Here is a 25083-nt window from a genome sequence, read left to right as displayed (position 1 = left end):
TTTGGAATCAAGACCAATTGAGAAATTTTGCTGATGCCTCCCACCATACTGACCTGTTTGTGGTGCATATTAGTGCTTATCAGAGATATTGTATGACTTCTCCTAAGCTGAATAATCATGGTGTAGCCTTATTAAGAACAGAGATTGGATATTGGGTCCATCAACAATGCAGACATGACATCCTTGGTGCTATATTTTAGTGACTGTGGGACCATATGATCTTAATCAAGGATACGGCAGCTTACTTGTGTTCAACAAATGTTCCTTCTATCAGAATTGTATAATCCCGCATAGTTGTCCATCTGACTTTGACTGGCAGATTGATTACACTGGCCCTTTTCCCCCTTCTCAGAGCAAGAGGTTTACCCTTCCTGTAATTGACATTTATTCAGGATATGGAATTACTAAGGCAGTTAAGTGTACCATCATGGCAAACATTATCAAAGCTCTTCCTTTTTTTTTTTTTTTGGCTAGGCAATGGGGTTAAGAGACTTGCCCAGGGTCCACAGTTAGTAAGTGTTATGTTATCAAAGCTCTTCCAGAAAATCTCCTTTCTTATGCCTTCCTCCAGCCCATTGCTTCAGCTCAGGGTGTCCATTTTACTATGAATCAGGCCCACGATTGGGCTCATCATCTTCTCATTCACTGGAATTTCCACCTCCCATATGATCCTCAGGCAGGTACTATTGCTGAAAATTGGAATGGGCTTTTGAAACAGCAGTTTTTTTGGAAATGGCCAATGAGAGAATTTTGTTTGCTTTACTATATGTACAAGGGTTTTGTCTTCCTTTCTTTTTCAATTGGGGTGGGGGTGGGGGTGGAGAGGTAGGAGAGAAAATGGATTTTCATTAATTGAAAAAAAGTTAAAAAGAAGGAAACCACAACTTTGGTATCATACCCTGATTTTCTGAATTGGATGTCCCACCTCCCAGAAGCCATGATGAATTGCCACTACTCTAGGCAAGGGGAGAGCTCTCTACTCCTGTGGTTTCTGGGATCTGGCCTCCAGGCAGACTAACCTAATAAGGGTGGACTACTTTTAGATACAGTCCAGGTTAATGCTTTCCCCACCCCACCCCCAGCCCTTCCTTATTCCATTCTCTACCTTGAGTTTCTCAGGTCTTAAGGTTTTGCTTCCTCAGAAGGTTCTATGCATCTTGGGGAAATGGTTCAGGTTTCTCTTAATTTGGATGTCTGATTTCCCCAGGAGAGTTCAGAGAACTTCTTCCTAGAAAGGGCTTGGGGGTACAAGGGACAGGATTGTTGTTGGATGGTTTGTTTTCTAATAACATGGGGAAGATGAAATGGATTTTTCATAATCATGCCAACTATATTCCCCTGGAAGAAAGGGGAGCCTTCATCTGACTTGGTAGCAATCTTGAGTCCTTGGATGAAGATGATGAGGAGAATCTTCATCTAGCCCTTGTAGAAGAAGGGGTCAGTCCCTACATAGAGGCCTCTAAGGGTCAAAGCTTTGCCACCAAGGGGTGGATTGTAGTAGGAACAGCATTTATTTTACGTAGTCTGGGATGGATTCCTTTTAAGGATTAAAGAAGGCCATTCTTGGGATTTGGTTGGCTTGGAGGAATAGGGATATAAAAACCCCAGCCTCTGGGGAGTTTGTGTTCCTGAGGTTTGGCAGATTTTCCATTACCCCATATGATGTCTTTCTTTCCTTTTGTTGTTGCCCTGTTGAATGTGGAGGTAGAGTAGAACAGCTTCTGTTTTTAGTAATTATACCTTTTTAATCCTTTATTATAAGTAAAATAATTTTTATTGCATTTTATAGTCCATGAGTGTTTCATTGAGTTGCAGTCCTGAACCCAAGTCACTGCACCGGCCCAAGCTAGGCGTGGACCTTAATAACAGGTCTTCCCAGCTTTACTCTCTCCCCTACCTTCCAATGTGTTCTGCATACTCTGCTAGAATAATTCTTCTTTCACATAGATCTAGCTAATAAATTTTTCTCCTCAGAAATTTTCATTGTCTTTTCATTGACTTTTAAGTAAAATTACTTTTTTTTTTTTACTCAACCTGTCGGGGAGCCTTCCAAGCTCTAATTGGTCTGATCAGCCAGTCATACACATTGTACTTTGACCCCGAAACGGTGATGTCATTTTGGTCTTCTTCAAGAACGAAGCACAGCAACCATACCATGCCATACCAAATAAAATTAAAATCCCTCTCTTAGCTGGCCCCCTCTACATTCTCTAGCATTACTTCTCATCAATGCTAACAGCCAGCCAAAGTGAACACCTCTCTGACCCACCAAATGCGTAATGTACTCTCTCTATGCCTTATCACCTACATCGAGATGACCCTTTCTCCCCTTCTTCATCCATCCTTTAATACCCAACTTAAATCATCTCCTCTAGGAAACATTTCCTGGCTTCTCTAGTCTGTAATGACCTTCTCTCTCTGACTTCTCAGCACTTCCTTTTGTAATTTTCTAATTCACTTATCATAAAATATTGTGTATTATAGCTGCATGTGTTAGTATTTCATCTCATCATCATGGTATAGTGGAAAGTGTGAGAGGTTTGGAGTCCTGGATTGGAATCCCTACTCTGCTACTTCCTACTTCTTTAACCTTGGACTTAATCTCTCTGGGTCTCAGTTTCCTCATATGTGAGATGAAAAGGTTTTTACTAGATAACCAGTAAGGTCTCTTTCTACTCTATATTTATGATTCTATGATCCCAGGCTGTAAACTTAATGAGGGCAGAGACCATATCTTCTCTCAACTTAGTGTTCTGTACGTGGTAGGCATTTAACAAATGTTGGTTGTTTCTGCTTGTATTTATCTACCTGGCATTTCATTGAGCCATTGTGAGGTAGGATGGTAATCAGGGTCATTCAACCACTCTTATTTGTACCAACTCTATTACTGACTCATTGCCTAGCTGGGTTTCCTGCTATGAACTTTCTTTCTCTGCCCTGGGAAGGCTTTAGAGACTGAGATGGAGAAAATACCTTAGAAGCCATCTACTTTAACATCTTCATTTTACAGATGAGAAGACTGAGACCCCAAGAGGTTAAGTGCTTTGATGAGGGTCACATATTTAGTAAATGTCTGACAATTTAACCCATAATTCTCTTCTCCACCTCCCCCAACAACTCTGAGCCCCCAGCCAGAGACAGCACTCTGGCAAAACACTGAAGGTTTAAAACTCTTTCCTGTGACATTCCCATCAATCAGCTCCTCCTAACTGTATTCCCATTAAATGTGCACACATTAGCAATGCTTGTAAAGCAAACATTTCAAGTAAAGAAAGGTAAACTTAAAAAAACAGATGTTTCTTGTGCCCAGAAGAGACTTCTGGGTCCCATGAGGGAAACTAACAGAAGAAAGGAAATAAATAATACCTGCCTTAGGGCCTACAATCCGGGGAGGTTTCAGGAGGCCTCAATCCTGACATACCTAGTGCCTAATTACTTCCCCCCCGCCCAGCCTTGCTCCCTGGAGTCCTCGGGCCTGTTTCCTCAGGGTGGCTGCTTCCACCCTCATTTCCATTCTCCCAACTCTGACCCTCTAGCTTCCTACTTCCTCTCCCTGTCTTGTTGTATGTAGGCTGGCTAACTGGCATTTTTTAGGGGCCACCAGGAGTGTGGCTAATCTTCACCTAGATAATGCCAGCCTCCTCTTCCAATTCAATCAGGGGAACATCTTCACACTTCATAAAGGGATAACAGGATATAGGCATATATTAACATTTCATTATCTGCCCCCTAGCTTTCCAAGATTACATCAACTGAGCTGGAGGGTTGAGGCTTCTGGGAAATCAATTGATCAGAAAACATCTTGACCAATTTCTCCCCATTGTGTTGTATAACCCCCTGTCCAGTGCATAAATCCCTTTATAGGAGATCTTTATCCTCTGTTTCAGCAGTGGACTCATGACCTCACAGGGTAGCCTATTTTCCATTTTCAAACTTTTCATTTCTAGCAGTGGGGATGGATGGCTTCACATTGTGCCATCCAAACTCTGTTATGTCATTTAACCAGCAACCAATGCCAAACATGTGTGGGACATCTGGCCTGTTTAGAAATTCAAGCTATGGCTATTAGACAGAGCAAAGCTAACTGGTCCACCTGGGGATTGCACCTATGACCTTGACCTCATTAGCACCACTCTTGTGTTCTAACCACCAAGCTAACCAGCCTCAGGGCTAGGACTACCAGAAGGGAGAAGTGTGCTGCAGCAGTTCTCCAAACACTGCTTTTCCCCAATTAAGGTCAGAAGTAGAAATCACCTGAAAGAAGGGGGGGAGGAAGCACTAAAAAGCAAGGAAGGCATGAAGATTTTTAGGTGGTGGTGGGCCAGTGGGAAGACTATCAGCTAACCAAATACAGAAAGTCTCCTGGCCAAAGATAGAAACCTTCGCATAGCCAGGACGTATCATACATCACACTGACAGGCTGAGGTCTCTGGGACAAGCAGTAGCACTGGAGTCTGTGTCTGAAAGTATGTCAGTGTGGGCGAAGTCCAGGTGTGTGTGTGTGTGTGTGTGTGTGTGTGTGTGCGTGTGTCTGTGTGTGTGTGTGCGTACGTGCTCGGACATTAGGTATATGACAAGCCCTGAAAAGTGTGTGATAATAATAACTGACATTTATGTAGCCTTTTAAGGTTTGCTAAATGCCTTACGTACATTACCTCATTTCAGCCTCACAACAACCCCACGAGGTAGGGACTGTGGGCATTATTAACCACATTTTGCAAATTAGGAAACTAAGGCTCAGAAAGGCTTAAGTAACCTGTCTATGGTAATTAGTAAATGCCAGAGGTGGGATTGTAACCTATCTCATCTCACTCTAAGTCTAGCATTCATTTCACTATGCCATGCTGCCTTTCTAAGGAGTACGTGGGTTTAGGTGTGCATATTGGTATACATGGGGGCAGCTAGGTGGTCCAGTGGTAGAGCACAGAGCCTGGGGTCAGAAAGATCCGAGTTCAAATCCAGCCTCAGATACTTACTAACTGTGTGACCCTGGGCAAGTCACTTAACTTCTGTTTGCCTTTGAGGCAGCTAGGTCGTGCAGTGGATAGAGCACTGGGCCTGAAATCAAAAAGACCTGTGTTCAAATGTGGTCTCAGATACTAACTGTGTGACCCTGGACAAGTCACTTAACCTCTCTTTACCTCAGTTCCTCATCTGTAAAATGGGAGAAGGAAATGGAAAACCACTCTAGTATCTTTGCCAAGAAAACCCCATGAACAAGTCCATGGGGTCATAAAGAGTTGGACATTACTGAACAACTCGACAAAATCAGTATACATATGTATGTGTGTTATATATACATATAGATGTGGTATATAGGTACATATGTGTAGATGTAGATATGTGTCTCTGTGCACATGTGTTTCCTCCCAAGCATTCGAGCAGCCTCACGTGTGTCTTTGCCTCCTGAGTAGCAATTGCTTCCAGGCCCCTTTTGTCCTCTTTACAAAGCCAATGGCATGTTTAAAATTAGGGATGTGGTTGGGGGTGCAGCTCAGTGGAGCCACTCCCCCTGGGGGGTAGAATAGAAATTCCCCAGAGAAAGGTTCACCACACCAAAATGGCAAACAAAGCATTTGGCAAACAAAGCGTTATTGTTCCAAGCCAGTTGGACAGGGTGGGTGAAACTCCCTGTCTGGAGACACAGAGAAAGATTTCCTGGCTGAAGGGAGGGAAGAAGAAGGGGGAAGGGTCGTGTCAGGGAATCAGGCGGAGCCTGCCAGCCTGGTAGAAAACATGTTAGGGCACTGAGGAGGGGACGTGAGAGAATGGAGCAGGGCCACCAGGCTAATTGTTAGAGCTGCATGATCCTACATGGTCCTTGGGTGATGCCAGGTTTGGGGTGGCAAGTGGGGAGGGGCATGAAGGAACTCCCAGCATCCTGAGCCCCTACCCTGGGCAGGGCAGAGCATACTTTATCCAGGTTCCCCACTCTCCCAGTCAGAGGATTTGCTCCTGTTCCTCATGTTCAGACCGATGCTGCAGTGATGTCATTGGCACCACCCCACCAATATTTACTCCTTGTCTGAGACAGCTGCACAGGGCTGATGGCCCAGGAAAGTTGGCACTGGGCCTAGGGCAAGGAATGGAACGGGGCCACCTGTCTAATTGCCTCTTCCCAAACAACAGAGTGACCCGTGCCCAGCGCCACCATGAGTCTGAATCCCAGATGTAGCCATCCCTCTAGTTCCTGGAGATGGACCATATCCTCCAGCCAGACCTCTAGGCCGAGTACCTTCTGGAGCCCAAAGCAGCAAAGAGGGGTCATGGGGAAGCCATTTGGTTCAGGCTTTCTGGAGACTAGGACACTATGGGTCTGGGGACTTGGGGATGAGCTAGTTGCCAGAGTTTCATTCCTGGATGAGGTTTTATGTGAATCTCTTTTACCCTGGAAACATGTTATAAAGATTGTGTTTCCCAGATAGGATAGACTACCCCAAGATCCCTGGTGTCCCTGAAATCTCCGTGTACCAGGAAGGTCCTAAAATTTATCAGATCACGAGACTCTGTGATGTGATAAAAAGAACCTTGGAATGAAGAGGCATTAGAACTAGGTTTCGATCCCAAGTCTATCGCCATAACTTTTGTTAAGTGAGTTAGTTTCTCTAACTTCTTAGTTTCTGAGGTGTCCTCCTCTATAAAACTGGGAAAGGGGACAAGGTGAAGGGACAGGAATTTGATGATCTCTACGAGTCTTTCCAATGTAGGCATTCCATCAGGCTGTGATTCTATGAATAATTTGCTATGTGACCTTGGGCAGGTCCTCATCCATCTCTCTGGGCATATATTTTCTCAACTATAAAATAATAGTACATGCCCTGGAGCTAAAAGCCCAAACTTCCTTTTGTCTTTTTAAAATTAATTTATTTTGAATTATCAACAATCACTTCCATAAGCTTTTGAGTTTTAAATTTTTTCCCCTTCCCTCCCCACCTCCCTCCCCAAGATGGCACACAATCTGATATAGGCTATACAGATACATTCCTATTAAACATATTTTCACATTAGTGATGTTGTAAGTAAGAATTAGAACCAATAGGAGGAACCACCAGAAAGAGGAAACAAAACACAACAGAAGAAAAAGAGATAGCAAATAGTATGCTTCAATCTGCATTCAAACTCCATGGTTCGTTCTTTGGATGTGAATAGCATTTTCCATCCTGAGGCCTTTAGGGATGTCTTAGATCCTTGTATTGCTGGGAAGGGTTAAGTCTATCAATATTAGTCATCGCATAATGAGGCTGTTACTGTGTACAACATTGTCCTGGTTCTGCTCATTTCACTAAGTCTTTTCAGGTTTTTCTGAAGTCAGCCTGTTCATCATTTCTTATAGCACAATAATATTCCATTACATTCATATACCACAACTTGTTCAGCCATTCCCCAATTGATGGGCATCCTCTCAATTTCCAATTCTTTGCCACCACAAAAAGAGCTGCTATGAATATTTTTGTACATGTGGATCCTCTTCCCATTTGTTTGATCTCTTTGGGATATAGCCCTAGAAGTGCTATTGCTGGATCAAAGGCTATGCACATTTTTGTAGCCCTTTGGTCATAGTTCCAAATTGTTCTCCAAAATGGTTGGATCATTTCACAACTCCACCAACAATGTATTAGTGTTCCAATTTTCCCACATCCTCTCCAACATTTATCATTTTCCTGTTTTGTCATGTTGGCCAATCTGATAGGGGTGATGTGGTACCTCAGAGTTGTTCTGATTTGCATTTCTCTAATCAATAGTGATTTAGAGCATTTTTTCATGTGATTATAGATGGCTTTAATTTCTTAATCTGAGAACTGCCTGTTCATATCCTTTGACCATTTATCAATTGGGGAATGACTTGTATTCTTATAAATTTGACTTAATTCTCTATATATTTTAGAAGTGAGGCCCTTATCAGAGAGACTGGTTGTAAAAATTCTTTCCCAATTTTGTACTTTCCTTCTAATCTTGGTTGCATTGGGTTTGTTTGTGCAAAATTTTTCAAATTTAATGTAATGAAAGTTATCCATTTTGCATTTTGTAATGTTCTCTATTTTCTGTTTGGTCACGAATTCTTCTGTTCTCCATAAATCTGATAGGTAAGCTCTCCCTTGCTCTCCCAGTTCGCTTACAGTATCAGGCTTTATATCTAAATCATGAACCCATTTTGACTTTATTTTGGTATATGGTGTGAGATTTTGGTCTATGCCTAGTTTCTGCCACACTCTTTTCCAGTTTTCCCAGCAGTTTTTGTCAAAGAGTGAGTTCTTATCCCAGAAGCTGGGGTCTTTGGGTTTATCAAATCATAGATTACTATAGTCATTGACTACTGTGTCTTACATACCTACCCTATTCCACTGATCTACCACTCTATTTCTTAGCCAGTACCAAGCAACCAAACTTCATTTTGATCTGGTGGATTGGGTCCCCAGTATATATCTGCCATCTGCTTCACCCCTAAAGAGTCTAGGGGACATTGAGGGCTTGGAGGAGCGTGGTTTTCTAGGACGATGATTCATGAGCCCCAACCAATGTGATTCCTCCCAATGATTATCAGTTGATAAAAATTAGCCAGCAAGACTTAGTTAATTTTTTGAAATAAATATTTACAAAAGTGGCAAAGTAACAGTTGGTACAAAACAACCCAGCTTACCCCAAATCCAGAGCATACTCTCCCACAAGTAGGTAGAGTTCAGGGGCAGGTGGGCTCAAGCTTAGTGTACAAGTGGCAAAGGAAGGCAGTAACTCACAGATTCTGAAAATCTTTTTGCCAAAAGTCCTTTCTTCCTCCTTCGTGGAGCCCTTATGAAGTTCCTTTTAGGTCTGACATAACTTCCTGCTAGTCTGTCTCATAGGGTCCTGAAGGGTTTTTTCCTTAAGTTATCTACAGTTATCCCTTCCACATCTCAGGGGTTAGGGACACCATGCATCCACAATCTGGAAAATTCCATGTAAAAAAAATTTGGACCCTCCCTGAGTACCAGAGAAGTCTGAATTATTGTGGCATTAAAAGATAAAATGTATGGATAGTATATAATACTATCCATATATTTTATGCGTTTCTGAGTTTCTAAACTTTCTGTGTCATCTGCTGGCCTTCAAACATCATCTGCAGCTTCTGCAAAACTCCCCCCAAATTTCCATTTAATGTCTTATGCCGACCCATGATATAGCAAAACTGTGATGGGGAAAGCCACATGTGGAAGGGATAATTGTAGTTGGGTAATGGTGTTTAGAGGCCAATAGCCTTCTTAAAAGTCAATTCCCTGACAAATCTATTGGTACCTCAGTTTCCCCACTCTCCTTGGACAGTTAATAGATTTTGCTTAGAGAAAAAAAATAAAAGACTAATTTATTCTGTGCTTTCAGAGAATATTGGGAGGCTGTATTGAACTATGGTTCTCATGACAGAAAAAGTTCTCACTGAATTAGCTCCACTCATGTCATCTCCCTTTAATGAGACAGATGGCAGGTTCAGTCAGTGTCTAGGGTTAGGGTTTAGTGTTGTGGCCAAGGGTTCAAAGTCAGTCTTATATTAGGGAATAGGTGGAATATAACTGATGCACCTCAAAGTAAGCCCATGAACTTGGCCTCATTAACCAACTGAATTACCTAACCCAAACTGGGTTTGTAATTTTCCTGGAGATAGATTCTCACTTTGTGCCCGAGCTTTACCTTGTGTCGTTGAGAGACTAACTCCTCTTCATATCGTGGATCCTGGGACCGTCTCTCTGAGACATTTGCCTTGGGTGCCTGGGACACAGGGAAAAGTGACAGGGAAGAAAGAGTTCCCACAGAAGCTTTGGCAAGTGTTGCTATAGAAGAAATACATCCACATCTGACCGAATCACCCAGATTTGCTCTGTCCCAGGACACTGAGCCTCTTAAATCCTCCTGTCTCCAGTAATATTTCATGGCACTAACAAAGAACACGGGCCAGTCCTGGGAAGAAAGAGGGGATGGTTGAAGTGAGGGATGTCCCTCATTAATGGAGACTGACAACTGAGAGGCATGGAAAGGATCCTCTCTGGGGTCAGAAGCTTTGGTCACCATTCATTAGCTCTCTGCCTTCCTCCTCGCTCTCTTGCCCTTCAGTACTGTAGAACCTCCCTCCTCCTCCAACCTGGATGAATAGGATCAGGACCGTGCATCATCAAGGGAGGTAAAGGTGGCAAGATAGACAGAGGCCCTGGAACTGAGCTGAGCTGAGGGAGATGCAGCCAGCACTGGTCCAGAGCCGATGATTGTTTCCTCAGGCAAAGCTACCTCATTCAATTGAGAGAAAAACAGACAACCACATCCATCTTCCTCTTTCTCTGTCTTTCTCCTCATTCTCTCTTTAATCTATCTTGTCTTTCTTCTTCCTCCTTCACTGTCCTTCTTTTTCATTCTTTCCATTTCCCCCACATTTCTCTCACCTTCCATTCCCTTTTCTCCCTCAATTGTTTCTTCTTTTTTCTCTTTCATTCATTCTCTTTATCTTCCCCACCCAAATCATTTCCTTTCTCTTTTATTTTCTCTCTTGTTTTAATTATTTTTCTCTCATTTAATTATTAATCCTAAACTTAGTATTCCTATATTCCTATAAAGATGATGAATAAAAAAAATTGTATATAAAACCATGATATCCAAATTATAATTTAAGTTTATATTTAACAAAACAGAAGCATTCTGTTTTTGCTTCCATATCTCCTTATGATCTCTTTTTCTTCTGCATATTTTTTTAAAAGATTTTGTTGCTGCTGATGCATAGCTGTAGACGATGTATACAGCTAGGCCCTGATTAATGCGAACAATAAATTCTCCTGAAATGGTCAAATTGTTCAAATTTGCACTACCCAGTTCCATTGGGCTGGAACCAATCACCGTATTTTATGCATATACATATGTACCATAATCATAACTTCAAATATTTCAAATTTGAATATATTAAACCACATCAGGGGATTCATTATTCGCACTAATTGGAATTTTTCTGTTTAATATTCAGATTCTGCTTGTTTTCTTCATTTTGCGTTGCTTCCTATGTCTTCCCTGATATCTTTATATTCCTCATATTTGTTATTCCTTCTGGTGTAATAATATCTTGTTAGGTTTGTATACCACTGTTTGTTCAGCCATTTCCCAATAACTGGACACATGGCTGTTTCAAGTTTTTGCCATTACAACTAAAACCATTCTGTATGTTTTTGCACAGGTAGGGTTTTTTTTTTAAACTTTTACTTACATTCTTAAATATAGCCCTAATAGAGGGGTCTCTGAGTCCACTTCAATTCAATAGATATTTATTAAGTCCCTACTATGTGCTACACACTGGGGATATAAGAACAAAAGCAAAATATCCCTGTATTTAAGGATATTATATTCTACTAGAGATATGCAACATGTATATGAATATATAGTATATACAGAGTAATTTTGATAGGGAGAAAGTATTAGTAATCAGGAAAGTTCTTTTGTAGGAGTAGAGGAACTGACCTCTACTCTGAAGGAGGATGCAAGTGGGAGGAAAGAGTACATTTTGGACTGAGGGAACCACTTTGGATAAAAGCACCACAGGAAAAGAAGGAATGTTGGGTACAGAGAATAACTAGATGGCCATTTTAACTGTAATGGAGAATGTGTGAAGGGGAGTCATATGAAAGAAGATGAAAGGTAGCTGAATTGTGAAAGGCTTTAAATGTCCCTGGAGAATTGGCATATTATCCTAGAGGCAATAGGGCACCATTGAAAACTTTTGAATAGTGAGATAGTATGGTTGGAACCTATGTAGGAATACCTTGTAGAAAGGAGAAATTAAGAGGCAAAGAAGCCAATAAGGAGGTTATGACAGTAGTCCAGGTAACACATGTAGTAGAATAGGGATAGATGCAAGAGCTGTTGTGGAGGCAGGATCAATAAGATTGGATATGGCAGTGAAGGAAAGAGAAGTTGTAAATCTGGGGATGAAAGATAGCGGTCAATAAAAATCAATTTAAAAAAAAGAGAAATTTAAAGAAAGAAAGAAAGAGTTTTGGGGGAAATATAATGAATTTAAAGGGTATGATCAGTTTTGTAACTCTTATTGCAAAATACCTTATTGCTTCCAAAACAGATTGCTCTAATTCACAGCTCAAAGGTTGTCTTACATTGAGCCTACTTCTCCACAGCGCCACCAACATTGAATTGTATCATTTAAAAATACAACAGCCAATTAACTGGTTGTGAGGAGGGTTCCTCACAGTTGTTTTAATTTATATTTCTCTGATTATCAGAGAATTTGATAATTTTTCAGGTGGTTATAGATAATTTGTGTTTCTTCCTTTAAGAAATTCTTAAAGGAATTTCCTGTTTATAATCTTTACCTACATATCCATTAGGGGATGGATCTTTCTTGGTTTCTCTCTCTCCTTTCTTCCCTTCCACATCATCTCTATTTTTGTCTCTGTTCATTCACTCTCTTCCCCCCCCCTTCTTCCTTCTCTGTCTCTTCTTTTCCTCCCTCTGTTTCAATCCTTGCCTCTCCCCTGACAGAAGACTCAATATTGTGCAAATGCAACCCCCAGATCCCACAGCTCCTCTCTAGCTCTCAGTTTCGGGAAGGATTTAAGCATCTTTCAAGATCATTTAGATTCCAGTGCTGAGAAAGGAAGGTGATAGTCCCGGGAGAGTTCCAGAAATAGTAAGCTGGGGCCAAGTTTTTTATATCAGCCTGGAAATGAACAAATGCAGCCACCCCAAAGATGAAAGCACACTCACCATCTCAGGTCTGTCCCTGCCTCTGCAAATGGCCAGGCTAAAAGGTCCCAGATGGCTTCTAATGACACCTCCCACCATGCTAAAACAGTAGTAATGGTTTCAGGAAGAAAAGCATTGGGCCTAAAAGCATTCCCTTCACCCAGCCACAGCTGTGCCAACATTGCTCAGTGCTTATTCCCGTAACCTCTGGCCACATGTGGACGGGGGACATGTGTCTCACATGAGATCCATGCCCAGTAGGGTGGTTGGTCACCACCCCCTCCCCCAAATTCTTTGCTTTTGGCTAAGTATTTAAAGCAACAACAAACAGCTATTCCCATTAGAGGTAGCTAGAGCCAGCCATAGAAGGGAGCTAGGGAGCACACGTGACTGATCTCTTGGAAAGCAAGGCCTGCGCCCAGGTCTGTTCTTTGAGTTGTCTCCAGTGGTGCTGCCTTGGTTTAGACCTAAGGCTGGCTATGGTCAGACAAGAGCTTGGTGATGTCTCTGGCCACTGGAGGCAGTGGGAAGCCAATCTCGCATCATCAGCTCTGGCTGAATCTCAAACTGGAGGAGACTCAACTCTACAGGGGCAGTTTAATATAGTATAAAGACCTCTGGGCCTGAAGTCAGGAAAGACCTGGGTTTGAATCTCTGCCTCTGGTATTTACTAACTGTGTGGCCACAGACAAGAAAGACCCCAAGAAAGTCCCTAACCTCCCTGTGACTCAGCTCTCTCCTCTTTAAAGGGAGATAATATGTGTAAAGTACTTTATAAACCCTAAATTGCTACATAAATGTAGAGAAGTTGATCTTTGACTCCCCCACACACTTTCTCTCCCTCCATAATCTTAAGCGTGCAGGTTGATACCTTTATGAGGTGCCCCCAACACCCTCTGCTCGAGCCTGGAAAGTACCTAGACTGAGTGAGCAAGCAAATTAGTTATGTCCCTGAGGAGTTTAAATAGCTAGGGACAGAGTTTCCATTTGGTAGAGTCTGCCTTAGGAGCTCTGATGTGGATACCCCTGGGCCAAGGGGAGATTTTTCTTTCCTTTCCTTTCCTTTCCCCATCAGTCAAGTTGTCTAGCAGCAAAACCAGAGAAAGCCCATCTAGCTGACCTCCATAGTTACCTATGGAGGCAATGGAGGAGGAGGAGGAGGAGGAGAAGGAGGAAGAGGAGGAGGTGACCTCTGCAAGGAATGAGGAGGGAAATTCTTCCCCTCCATCCTGCTCCATCAGCCATGTAGCTTAGAAGGGAAGCTATTCAATCAGTAGGAGATACTACCTCTGGGGAGCTGAGACACACAAGAGCACAAAGAGACAGTCTCTTAAGGGAGGAAGCAGCTTCAAGGAGCATGGGCCTTGGCAGCAGAGAAGAGAATCAGGCTGTGGAGTAGATCATACCCTGGGAACCTCGCTGAGCAACCTGCCCAGCAGAGACCCTGAACCCATGAATGCTTCATGAAAACTCTACAAAAAAGAGGAAGGATTTCCAGGCTTACCAGTAATAGGAATTCGGAGTTGCCTTTGACACATATGCACCCTGCATATATGACTCACTTCCATTGTACTCTAAGACTGAGCCCACTCTTCCCCTGAGCACTGTGTGTGTGTGTCTGTATGGCAGTGTGTGCCCCCAGGTTTATGGGAGGGGGGGATTTTTGTAGCTACCATTTTAACATGCCCTCTTGGTCAATACCTTTGCTGACTATGTCTCCTAGCTGACTGTTAACGGGAAGTACACCAGTGAGGTACTTGTGAGCTATGGGATTAGAAGTCTGTATCCTCAGGGTACCTGTCTTGAACCTGAAATAGCAATCACCTTCTGGGATCCACCAGTCGGGTATGAGTGCAAGTTTAGGAAGGGTGTTACATAAACACTGATATTAGAGATGCCTGAAGTTCTAGTCCAAAGTATAGGTTCTTCCTTTCCATTGTTAATAGTCCAATGCTAGTAAAATCTAGGAGAAACAAACAACCTGAGCCCAATAAAGTGTGAATGGTGTCACTATTATGAACAAGTCAAGTTACAATCCTACTCATCAAGGAATAAAACTATCAGCAGACTTATCTTTAGACAAATAATACTATTTTATCTATACATATATATCTATTTAAAGACTCCGCACATACATTATTTTGTCTCAATCTTTTATGAGCCAGACAGGGGACAGAAATGATTAAACCAATTTAGAAAATGGTGACGCTGGGGCCTGGAGTCCTATTGAATGCCCAAAATCACACAGTTAGTTTAGTGCAGAACTGGCACTAGAAAATGAGATTCTAGCCTAGGCACCCAGGGGGCATAATAGGTGGAACACTGGGCCTAGAGTCATGAGGACTTGAGTTCAAATCCTACCTTGGATACTTACTAGCTGTTTGACACCAGGAAAGTCCTATCTCAGTTTCCTCAACCATAAAATGAGGATAATAATAACACTTATTTCTCAAGGCTGTCGCAAGGATAAAATAAGATGATGTTCGTAAAATGCTTAGCACGGTGCCTACACCCAGTAAATGCTTAACAAGTGCTTTTTCTCTCTCTCTCCCCCTTTCCTGACTCCCAGCCCAGGGTTCTTTGCAACTGCACCACCTTGTAAAGGGCAAAATCAGCTAAGCCTTGTGGCTAGGAATTTAAATGTTCATAATGATACATTAAATGCTCAGTTACAGACATCAGTCTGGAAAGGTAAGAGGGAGCAACAGCTGGCTTCATGGAAAGAGCATAAGCCTGAGACTTGGGCAGAACTCTGCCACTACTAGTTATGTGACCCTGAGGGAGTTATTTCCCATCTCTAAGCCTCAATTTCTTCATCTGTAAAATGGGGGGCTGAACTGGATTAATCTCCTAGGGCATTTCCACAGGTAACAATCTATGATTTTAAGATGGTAGCAGGCCCTGCTAGCTTGTAGAATATGAGAAATGGAAAGCCAGAGAGAATAAATGACTTGTTTTTGTTGTTCAGTCGTGTCTGACAATTCATGACCCCATTTGGGGTTCTCTTAGCAGAGATACTAGAGTTGTTTGCCATTTCCTTCTCCAGCATATTTTACAGATGAGGAAACTGAGGCAAATAGGGTTAAGTGACTTGCCCAGGGTCACACAGCTAGTTAGTGCCTGAGGCCAGATTTGAACTCAGGAAGATGGGTTTTCCTGACTCCAGGCCAGGCACTCTATCCATGATGCCACCTAGCTGCCGAAGGTTATTTCCAAATTAATAGCAATGCCTAGAACCTGGGCCTTCTATATCCCTGTCTGTGACACTAGCATGGCTCTCTGCCGGGCATGTCTGCATAAGAGTCTGAGAATGGCCTTCCTGAAAGGGCAGAGGCTGTAGGGGAGTAATCGCATGTTAGGTGATGACTTTCTCTCTGATTGTCCAGCTCTAATGTACCAGGCTTAGCCACTGAGAAAACAATAACAATTTAGGTCAGGTTAATACTCAAGACAGCAGACCTCGGATTCCACTTTGGTCTGTCCCCTGTTTGCCCTCTCACTCTTTCTGGCCCCAGAGCGGTCCCCTTTTCCATCCCTCATCGCCCAACCCCCTTCTTCCCACATCTGGAAACCCTGCCTCTCATCACCTCCTGTTGATACGGTCTCCTTTTAGGCCCCAGCTGACAGCACATCTTTTCTCCCTAAACTCTCTCCCTCTGCCCCTGTTTAGTTATTTAACTCCAGAAAGGCTTCTGGAGACAGATTTTCCATGAAAGAGGCTTTTCAAGTAGTACTAATGCAAACAAAGGGGCAGATACCTCCCAGTGCCTTTGCTCCCCAGGAGAATTCACTTCTGACCCTTTAGAGTTGGGGCTGTGTCCTCCCTAGAATTGTCCTGGAATCAGAAAAAAGGAATGTCATCCATCCCTGGTCATCCCTTTGGTGGGGACTAGTTAATAATATTCCAGGGGCTCCAAGACACAAAAGGAATGGGGGGTTGCTGAAGGGGTCAGGATGAAGAGGGGGAAAGCTGGGCTGTTATGAGGATCACTTCACCTCATCACTACCCTCGGCCTCTCTGATAAGAGGCCGGGACCATGAATTCCAAATCTCCATTGAAGAAGAGAGCTCCTCAGACATCTCCTTTCTCACCTGGATGCACTACTTTGGGACTTCTCTGTTGTTGTTTGGTTGGTTGGTTGTTGTTGTTGTTGTTGTTTTGGGCAATTGAGGTTTAAGTGACTTGCCCAGGGTCACACAGCTAGTAAGTGTCAAGTGTTTGGTCTGAGGCTGGATTTGAACTCAGGTCCTCCTGACTTCAGGGCCGGTGCTCTATCCACTGCTCCACCTAGCTGCCCCCTGGTTGGTTGTTAATGAGTTGTTTTAGTCATGTCTGATTCTTCATGGCCCCATTGGGGATTTTCTTGGAAAAGATACTGGAGTGGTTTGCCATTTCTTCCTCCAGCTCATTTTACAGATGAGGAAATTGAGGCAAATAGGCTTAAGTAACTTGCCCAGGGTCACACCCCTAGTAAGAGTCTGAGGCCAAATTTGAACTCAGATCTTCCCGATTCCAGACCCAGCACTCCATCCACTATACCACTTAGCTGGCCCAGAAGTCAGCTGACATTTCTTCACCATGCCCCCTAGTTATGGTCTTTCCCTGGCACACCTCCCTCTTTTCAGCTTCCTTTTGTGTTTTGTCTTCCCCCATTAGACTGTAAGTTCCTTGAGGGCAGGGACTTTTTTCATATTTGTATCCCCGGCTCTTAACATAGTGCCTGGTACCATAGTAGGCACTTAATAAATGTTTGTCGACTATTAACTATAGGATTTAGAAGCAGGAAGTCACCTTAGAGATATAGCACAACTTCCTAATTTTACAGACCAGGAAACTAAGATCCATGAGGGTTAAGTAATTTGGCCAAGATTCAGATCACAGGTCTAGGATTTCAACTCAGGTCTTCTGACTCCCTCTCCCTGTCTTTCTTCCCACCTCATCTGAATAGAATCAGCTGAGAATTAAAGCAGAATTCCTGGTTTAGGTTAAAAAAAAAAACCCTAAAGGCCAAGCTAAAGAATGTGCCTAGCACTGGGAAGGAAGGTAAAAGAAAGCTGTATTTTTCTAGGGTGGAGACAGGAAACAGTAGGTGCCTGAGCTTCTGGAGACTCTACTCAGTAGCCTTGGCCTCATGAGGATAGACTCAGCAGGATGGGATGCACCCTTCTCCCATCCTGCTATGTGCCATCCTTTCTAATCTCAGCCCATTCCATGAATCATAGAATGCCCATTTGTCTTAGAAGATGCTGCTCCACCAGGCTTTATTCTACAAGTCATGACCTTTGGCCTGTCCTTTCCCTCTCCATGTCTGGAATGCACTGCCTCCTCACCTCCACCTCTTAGAATCCCTCGTTTTCTTCAAAGCTTAGCTCAAATGTCAGCCACTTCTTACTTGAGTCCCTAGCAGCAAATATCAGCAAGATGGATAGAGCACTGAACCTGGAGTCAGAAAGGCATTCAAATGCATCCTTAGCTATTTACTAGCTGGGTAACCCTGAGTAAGTCACTTAGCTTCTATCTCAGTTGCCCCTCTGTAAAATGAGGGTAATACTGCCATCTAACTCTCAGGATTGTTGTGAGGACAGTGTGATCTACTATTTATAAAGCCTATAAAAATATTAACTATTATTATTAGTACCCCCAAATTACTTTATATTTCTTTTAAATATACTTTTATCTATATACAGTTATCCCTTCCACATCAAGGGGGTATTGGGCACAGCACCTCACTACAACCTGGAAAATCTGTATAAAATTTTTGGCTTTCTTTTCTGCCAGAGAAGAAGTCTGAATTATTATAGTATTAAAAGATAAAATATGTTGATATCCAATACTATGCATATATTGATGCATTTCTGAGTTCCTAAACATTTTCTGTGTCTGTTGGCCTTCGAATGTCATCTGTGGCTTCTACAAAACTCCAAAAAATTCCCATTTAATTCCTTATGTTGACCGGCATTAGATGGAAACCTCAGTGGGGAAGTCTCGATGTGGAAGGGATAACTGTATGTTGTCTTCCCTATAGAACCTGAGATCCTTGAGGGCAGGGACTGTTTCATCTTTGTGTTTGCATAGCCAGCACCTGTCAAGTGTCTGGGACACAGTAGGTGGTGCTTAATAAGTAAATACTTGTTAATTGGGCATGAAGTAGATAATAAATAACTGGCACATCTAGAATTTTAAGACTTACAAAACACTTTCCTTACAACAATCTTATGAGGAAACTGAGGCTAAGTGATTTGTCTAGGTTCATGCAGCTAGTAGGTGTCAAAGGGAGGTAGTATTTGAACTCAGGTCTCCTGGTTCCAAGTTTGGATCTCTTTCGATTGCAACACTGCTTCCATTGTTTACTTTTATATATATCATCCTTTGGATGCAAGGCTGATGTTACAAATCCCTGTCATTAAGACATGTGCTAGGAGTTGTACGGAAATAGACTGGCTCTAAGCTATTCACAGATATCTTTATCTGATACCTTAATAATTCACATTTACATCATGCTTCAAAGTTTGTAAAGGGCTTTCTATACATTCTCTCATTCAGTCTCACAAAAAGCCTGTGAGTTAGATTGTGTTATTATTTCTTTATTTTCCCCAGGAGTAAACTATATTGAAGAGACATTTAGTGACTTGCCCACAACCACTTAGATCTGGGAGAAAGGCAATGTGTTATAATGGAAAACACTAGACTTAGAGTCAGGAAACATGGAATCTGTTGCCCTGTCTGCCACGAACTGGCTGAATGACCTTGAACAAGTCACTGTCCCTCATTTGCTTCTTAGTTTCCTTACCTGTAAAATGAACTACATGATCTCTAAGTTCTCTGTTATCTCTAGCAGTCTGTGTTAGCATTTGGTCTATGATTGGGTTTGGGTTCACTTTGTGACTCTGTCTGGTAAAGAGGAAGCAAACTAGAAGAGAAGGGGAGATCTGGTAAGAGCAGAGTACTGAAGTGCAGAATAGCCCAATCCCCTGGATAATCATGGTACCAATATCAAAAGTGGGGAACCAGGCCAGAGTCCTCACAGTCCCCGTACAGGTTTTCAGCTCTTCCCTGTGCATTTGCTAACTCCGCTGTCACCCCTCATTCCCTCCTACTCCCCAAATTCAAATCCCACTCATCTTTCAAATAATCATCTTTGGTCCTATCTTCTCCATGAAGAACCACCCATGAAGTCCCTTCCTCAGAACTCACTAGTGTCTGTATTACACATAAGGCATTTATCACACACTGTTTGCCTCCTTAGGTATTTTGAGATCCAATCTTTCTCCCCAGTATCTCTCATAGAACTGGGCACACAAATAAATAGTTGTTGATTAACTAATTGAAGAAGGTTGGTCATCCAACTTTGTACCAAGGTCTGGAACTAAAGTTTCACTTAACTGAGAAAAGAGAATCATCCTTAGGTACACATTTAATGGGTTAAGTGATTTTCCCAGGGTCACACAGCCTAGTGTGTGAGGCCAGATTTGAACTCAGAAAAATGATTCTTTCTGATTCCCAGCACTCTATCCACTGTAGCACTTAGCTGCCCTAGAACCCACCTGAATAGACAAGAGAGAAGAGCTCCTGATTGGGGTTGCCTCCTTGCAAACACAAAGCACCTTTTGATTTCTACTTAAAACTGCTGGAAAGGTAGGCCAAACTGAGGCACGCTCAGTGAAGCATAGCAAGATTAAATGGCCTTGCCCAGGTCACACAGTAGATCTGTTTGAAAGCTTGGACTGGGTGCCCCTGTCTCCTTGTGAGTAGAATATTATAGCTGGAATGGACCTTAAAGGTAATTTAGTGCAACCTTCTCAATTTACAGATAAAAATATATAGGCCCAAAAAGGGGAAATGATTTTCCCAAGGTCCTCCAGCCAAATTTCTCCATACCCATTCCAGTACTCTTTCTCTTGTACCTCATTACCTGCCTTCTTTCTCCTGAGCCCCTCATATCCTAGGGGTTGCTGGGTTTGAAGGTCCCTACAAATTGTTTTAAGGAGTGGAGGCAATTTATCAAATATTCTGTCTTGGTGGCTATTCCTCAGGAAAGAGGTCCCAGAGTGACTCGAGTTGGAACCATGGTTCGGGAATGTAAAATGTTATAACGCCGCGCAGAGATACATTGATGACCTGCTCTCCTTCCTCTTGGGCTGGTTCTGGTCAGCCCAAAGCAAAAATAAAGATGGTCCATCCAGGGAAACGTCATGTAGGAAAATAGTGGTAGAGCTGGCCAGAGACTGCAAGCCCAGAGCCAGTGAGGCTGGGGGCGAAGGTGGGAGGGGGATGGGGAGAGAAAAGGTGGAAAAAGGAAGAGTGATTAGCCAGAGCCGAGCCACCATTGTGGAGAGAAAGAGGGGTGGGGGCGCCGGAGGCGCGCTGCTAGGAGATAAATATAAAAGCTCACTCTCCAGGGTTCTTATCCTTAGCTCGGGTCCACAAACAAGGGCCGGGTTTGGAGAGCGCAGAAACTACAGGGGTTGGAAGGAAAAGGCAGAGGAGGAGTACTAATTGGGTAGCTATGCCCCCCCCGACAGACAGACAGACGCGCACACACACACACACACACACACACACACACACACACACACGATGTGTAATTAACCTGGGGAATTTACAGACACAGGATGTGCCCTAGACAAGTGGGGAAAGGCCAAAAAAAAAAAAGCAGGAGATTAGATATTGGTGGGAATAATTATAAGGGTGTCTGTCATCTGTAGGGAGGGTGGAGGGAGGGAGGGAGGAAGGGAGGAAGGGATGAAGGGAGCGAGGAGGGAGGGAGACACAGACACACAGACAGACACACACACACACACACACACACACACACAGAGCTGTGATGCGATATGTTTCATCTCTCCGCCAGCTGTACAGTAGAGGGTAGAAGGATAGAGAGGTAGAAGGGCTGGGGGCCTGATGTATGCGCCAGGCGGGGTAGGGGGGGAGCACCGTCTCGGTGGCGCCTGGTGGGAGGGTCGAGTCCGAGATAGGAGCAGCCACTGAGAGGTTGGGAACACCAGCCGGAGGGCGCTATCTTCAGCATCTCTCAAGGTGAAAGCTCTTTGAAGCTTGAGAGCTTGGGGACCCTTCGGGTTCCCCCGAGGCTCTCTTTAAAAAGTGGGGAAATGCTACGTTCTCACCCTCTCCGGTCCCCCAATACCCAGAAGCCACCTATTGCTGTCGGATCTGATTTGCCAGTCACGGTCCAAGCTAAATCCCCAAAGATACACAAACCTTGGAGTCCGAAATGCTGTATTTTTCCTGTCAGTCAGTGCTTCGGACACAGCTGGCTAAGCAGAACCGAGAAAGCTGCAGGTGTGTTATTCTCTCTCCCTCCCTCCCTCCCTCTTCTGCCCTTCCCTACCCAACCCCGCCCCCTCTTCCCCCCCCCGCGCCCTGGGGCTCCTGCGAGCAATCTTCGGATCAATCTTCCGATGCTTTCACTGCTTTCAGAAATGGATAGCAGCAGTGCTGCCCCCCACCCGCCCCCCTTAGGCAGTCTCCCTTAAACAGACCTCCTTTAGGACCTGGGTATTATTAGGGTCTAAGACAGGAGATGTGCATATAGGCTGTAGTGTGTGGGGTGTGTGTGTGTGTGTGTGGTGTGTGTGTGTGTGTGTGTCTGTGTGTGTGTGTGATTTAAAGAAAGGGGGAAGGGGAGATCACAACTCCAAGCATCCGGCATATTCCTCCCCTCCTTTGCGTCCCATTTTTCCTTTCTAGGATTAAGCCTCCCACCCACCTTCTACCCCCCCCTTACCAAAAAATGTCTGCAGCTTTCTTTTGACCCCGCACGCTAGTATTTTTGCGCTCAGTGCGCTGCTTCTGCTGATTGCTATTCCTGGCAGAGACCAGACCAAACACACACACACACACACACACACACACACACAGAGAGAGAGAGAGAGAGAGAGAGAGAGAGAGAGAGAGAGAGAGAGAGAGAGAGAGAGAGAGAGAGAAAGCACACCGACAAGCTTGCTACCTCCTCGGGGGATTTTTTTTAAAGAAAAAATAAATTAAAAATAAAATCCACAACACCACCAGTCTCCTCCAGCTTCTCTCAGCTTATGACCTGACGTCTCTATAGTGAGAACAAACCCCTTTCTCTCTTTTTCTCTTTCTCTCTTCACACACACACACACACGCACACACACACGTACACAGACCCTCCCCCTTTCCCACCCCCCATCCCTCTCACCCCCTCCCTAGCTCCACCACTCTCCTGTCTGGTGTGTATGTAAGCCGCCTGCAGCCAAACCCCAACATCACTGCTATCCCTGACATTAAAATGTTCAGGCTGGATGCTATAGGACCGTTTCTAATTACCTTATATCCCCCAGTGGCCCATGAGTAATGGCTACTGAAGGAGCTGGCAACGGTTGCTGAGAAGGAAGAGCGGAGAGAGGGCGAGAGAAGGAGGGAGAGTGTGTGAGAGGAGGAGGGGGAAGAGAGAGAGAGAGAGAGAGAGAGAGAGAGAGAGAGAGAGAGAGAGAGAGAGAGAGAGAGAGAGAGAGAGAGAGAATATTGTGCCATTTCTCCCATCTTTTTCCCAAGGATCTAATCTGGCAGCTGTGTTCTGGAAGAGGAGAAGGGAAGAGAGAGAGAGAGGAGAAAACACAGACCCACCGCCGGAGATCACGGAAGACCAGAGCAGGTATCGTTACAAGCATTATCTTTGTGTCTTTTTTCCTCTCAATTTATGGAACTCGGTGAGTTTATGATTTTCTCGTTCTCGTTCTCTTGCTGGAACTTGCAGCCCTCTTGTCTGATAGATTTCAGCTCCCAGACGCTGGCTTATTTGGGGGAGGGGTGGCAGGAGTTGTGTATTTTCCTTTCTTCGGTGTTTTGGGTTTCCATAAAGCAGCTGGGTGATTGCTGGCTTCGCCTGTATGAAGAGGAATTCTAGGGGATTTCTTTTGCTTGAGGGTGTCTGGTTGCTTTTTACCACCACCACCACCACCATCACCCCTTCTCCTCCCCCCCTTCAGTTTGTTTAAAAAAAAAATTGTCTTGGGAGCCTCTATCTCACTGGCCTGAATGAGTGAAGCTGACTGAAGGGGCAGGGCTGAGACTTTGGAAGAGGAGGTTTGTGATTGTGTTGGGGTCGTGGGAAGAGGTAAGAAGTATGTGGTCGCTGGGGAACCCAAGGCTGGGGGGGAAAAAAAACAACACGGTAGTTTTGTAGAAGTTGAAAATTCAGCCCAACTACTGCCTGCACTGGACCCCGGAGCTCCCATGGAAGGAATGTCAGACGAGCACTGTGGATCCTTGTTCTTATCGCCAGCCGGGGCGCTGCTATCGTGGGCGGCCGATCTGTTGTCATCCCCTAGTCCATTCTCTCCTACCCCCGCCTCTAGCCTATGTGGCCCTGAACTATATATTGCCCCACTCAGGTTGGCACTTCTTAAACTTACCGTGAACCTGTGACTCTACCTACCCTGATGTCCCAGCTGCCCACGCCACTGGATCCCGCTTCTCGTCTTTGCTTTGGGGCTAAAGGCACCACTCTAACCACCTCCTTTCAACCATCTGAGGTTGTGCCCGCTCTCCGCGCTAGTCTTCCTCCCTCTCCCAAGCTATCTCTGAATCTGGACTCCCGCTAGAGAGCAGGGCTTTAAACACTTCTCAAACCCTCGCTCCCCTCACCCCCACCCCCGTACCTCACCACCACCTTCTTTCATCCTGGTGAATTTCCTTCTGCTAACCCTGGTCCCCAAGGACCAATACGCCCCCCACACACACACACCCCCAGCTCTCAAACAGGAGCGCGCGCGCGCGCACACACACACACACACACACACACACACACACACACGCACACAACACAGCTCTGCTCGAAGACTGAAGTGACAATAAAATCCCCAAGCTCTCATGGTCACAATTTTTTCCTGGCTCTGAGTCAAAAACAGAATCAGGGTGCCAGTTGGTTGATCCAGAGTCAGCAACGCGTGTTTGTGTGCTTTTAGAACGTGGAAATGAATGAAATAATTGGAAACCTCTAAATCATACGCAGTATGAAGGAGTTGGGGAAGAGGAGGTATATGTGTCTGTGTGTAAGCACTTATATAGTGCAGTAATGCATAACTGCACAGGAAAAGCCTCGGTGACTGGGGGGCCGGGGGTCAGACAGTTCAAGCGAGTTTCCTTCTCCCCATGGAGGGGCAGGGGTTTGGGGGAAAGAAGAGAAGACAACTTCGGCTCCTAGGGGCACTGGGGACTCAGGCTGGCGTCCCTGGAACTGGAGCGGGAGGGAGGAGGAAGGTGGAGAGTGCGCCCCAGAGCTAAGGCGCAAGGAACTTCCTTAGCTGGCTATCACCATCGCCTGGAATTGCCAATCCATATAGAAAGCAACCTGAAAGGCTGCTAGCCTGGAACCCTAACCCAGGCCGAAGAGG

The 25083-nt window shown here is 44.3% G+C and overlaps 1 protein-coding gene across 7 annotated transcripts in view; it reads left to right on the top strand.

The window, feature by feature from the left end:
- The window catches only part of RAI1 (retinoic acid induced 1), a 313777-nt gene that overhangs the window by 119355 nt on the left and 169339 nt on the right, over positions 1–25083 (top strand). For 4 of the 7 annotated variants that reach the window (XM_020967339.2, XM_020967328.2, XM_020967329.2 and 1 more), the window contains one exon: positions 23243–23342. The gene's annotated coding sequence lies outside the window, so the exon portion shown is untranslated. Of the gene's footprint in view, positions 1–21895; positions 22004–22911; positions 23117–23242; positions 23343–25083 lie in introns of those variants that run through there. The other 3 variants (XM_020967332.2, XM_020967331.2, XM_020967330.2) reach the window with 3 other exon arrangements.

The sequence above is a fragment of the Phascolarctos cinereus genome, unplaced genomic scaffold (genome assembly GCF_003287225.1).
Source record: "Phascolarctos cinereus isolate Bilbo 61053 unplaced genomic scaffold, phaCin_HiC Scaffold_4;HRSCAF=312, whole genome shotgun sequence".
NCBI lineage: Eukaryota > Metazoa > Chordata > Mammalia > Diprotodontia > Phascolarctidae > Phascolarctos > Phascolarctos cinereus.
This window is presented reverse-complemented; position numbering and strand designations above follow the sequence as displayed.